This window comes from Babylonia areolata, chromosome 35 (assembly GCF_041734735.1).
Source record: "Babylonia areolata isolate BAREFJ2019XMU chromosome 35, ASM4173473v1, whole genome shotgun sequence".
In the NCBI taxonomy this organism is placed as follows: domain Eukaryota; kingdom Metazoa; phylum Mollusca; class Gastropoda; order Neogastropoda; family Buccinidae; genus Babylonia; species Babylonia areolata.
In genome coordinates, this window is record NC_134910.1 from 8,843,185 (window position 1) to 8,845,684 (window position 2,500).

The window sequence follows — 2,500 nt, forward strand, 5'->3', positions numbered from 1 at the left end:
TTCTTTAATATTCGAGAATAATAGATACTGGGAACGACCTCTCTTGGAACCAGGTGGCTCTGTTCTGTGACTGTGTCCATATGGGGGGTGGTGGGGAGGGGGGGGGGGGGTGAAGAAGGAACCAGAGTCGCAGCCAGGCGATGCCAGACAGACCTCGCGTTGCTGCGGTTGGTGGTCAGTGTGTGCTGTGCTGTAATGTAATGTGTTGCGTTGTGCTGTAGTGTGTTGCCCTGTGTTGAAGTGTTGTGTTGTTTTGTAATGTGTTGTTTTGTAATGTGTTGTCGTAATGTGTTGTGATGTGTTTACGTGGTTTTGTAATGTGTTGCTTTGTAATGTGTTGTCGTAATGTGTTGTTTTGTAATGTGTTGTTTTGTAATGTGTTGTAATGTGTGTTGTGCTGAATTTCAAGTGATGTGTTGTTTTGTGTTGCGCTGTGTTGTGATGTTTTGTAATGCGTTGCGTCGTGTCGTAATGTGCTGCGTCGTGTCGTAATGCGTTGCGTCGTGTTGCAATGCGTTGCGTCGTGTCGTAATGTGCTGCGTCGTGTCGTAATGCGTTGCGTCGTGTCGTAATGCTTTGCGTCGTGTCGTAATGCTTTGCGTCGTGTGGTAATGCTTTGCGTTGTATCGTAATGCTTTGCGTCGTGTGGTAATGCTTTGCGTTGTATCGTAATGCTTTGCGTTGTGTCATAATGCTTTGCGTTGTATCGTAATGCTTTGCGTTGTGTCGTAATGCTTTGCGTTGTATCGTAATGCTTTGCGTCGTGTCGTAATGCGCTGCGTTGTGTCGCAATGCTTTGCGTCGTGTCGTAATGTGCTGCGTCGTGTCGTAATGCTTTGCGTTGTATCGTAATGCTTTGCGTCGTGTGGTAATGCTTTGCGTCGTGTGGTAATGCTTTGCGTTGTATCGTAATGCTTTGCGTCGTGTGGTAATGCTTTGCGTTGTATCGTAATGCTTTGCGTCGTGTGGTAATGCTTTGCGTCGTGTGGTAATGCTTTGCGTCGTGTGGTAATGCTTTGCGTTGTATCGTAATGCTTTGCGTCGTGTGGTAATGCTTTGCGTTGTATCGTAATGCTTTGCGTCGTGTGGTAATGCTTTGCGTTGTATCGTAATGCTTTGCGTCGTGTGGTAATGCTTTGCGTCGTGTGGTAATGGGGGGAAGATGCGATTTATACTCGTTCTGTGTGCGTGCCGTGAGGATGTAGAGGGGTGTGGACCAAAGGGAAGTGTCAGCTGGGTGTAGGTTATACAGTGTGGTGTGTCTATGTACGTTCATCGTCAGTGACACACCCGACAGACAGACAGACAGACAGACAGACATAGAGGAAAGACAGGTGAACGAACAGAGAGGTAGGTGTATCCCCCCCCTCCCCTTCCGCGTGCACCTATGTGCGTGACATAAGCCTGACTGAATGACACAGGAAACGAATGACGAGCGCCCAGTAAAGGCAGCTCAGTCTCAGTCAACTCAGTCTGCCGAGGTTAATCATAAAGCAGCCTGCTTGTGCGCTTACGGCTTAGTCTCTAACCGAAGATAAGCGCAATATAAGTATCCACAACAAATATAATAAATAAATAAATAAACAAATAAATTGATAAATTAATAAACAGATAAATAAATGGAAAAAAACAAAACAACTACTACAATCAACGTCATCATTATCATCGTCGTAACAACAAAAACAACGATGATGACGACAATAATAATAATAATATTAATAATATCATCATCATCATCATTATTTTACTACTACTACTACTACTACTACTACAATAATAATAATAACAACAATAATAATGATGATGATTACATTTTAGGACAGTCGGCGTTGGGATGGTTCCCAAAGGCCAACTAGCCCACAAGGCTGCAGCATTGAGAGCCAGTGCAATTTTGCCTACTAGTTTGAGAGTCATAGTCCTTCACAAAAGACTAAGCTGTAAATGGTTTCCCATTGACTGGAGAAACCATTGATAATACAGCTCTCACTTTGCTGTTGGCCCAAATGTAAAACTTATGTCAATCTGTGATATAAGCCGAGTGTCGGGCCTGTGCTCACACACACACAGTAAGATAAGATAAGATAAGAATAACTTTATTATCTCCAACTGGAGAAATTTGGTCAGGTGCATTATCACAACATAGACAAGTAAACAACATGGGGACCATAACTGTAAAAGCCAACAACAGCCCCTACAAATATTACGAAGATACAAATGTAAAAAAAATATATCACATACATCGTTTCATACATATATCCACACACTGCAGGTAATAACTAGTATTCTTAATGTAAAAACAGAAAGAATTAAGAAACATTATTTGAATATAATAATAAACATAGCCTACTATACTGCACATTGATTATAATAGACAGATAAGATAAGAATAAAGATGAATTGCGGAAAACCACAACCAGATAATCAGCACACACCCGCACCCCCTCCCCCTACACACACACACACACACACACACACACACACACACACACACACACACACA

General features: G+C 42.5%; 1 protein-coding gene across 1 annotated transcript in view; it reads right to left on the minus strand.

Moving 5' to 3' along the window:
* The window catches only part of LOC143277791 (uncharacterized), a 63,330-nt gene that overhangs the window by 36,424 nt on the left and 24,406 nt on the right, over positions 1 to 2,500 (minus strand). The window lies entirely within an intron of this gene.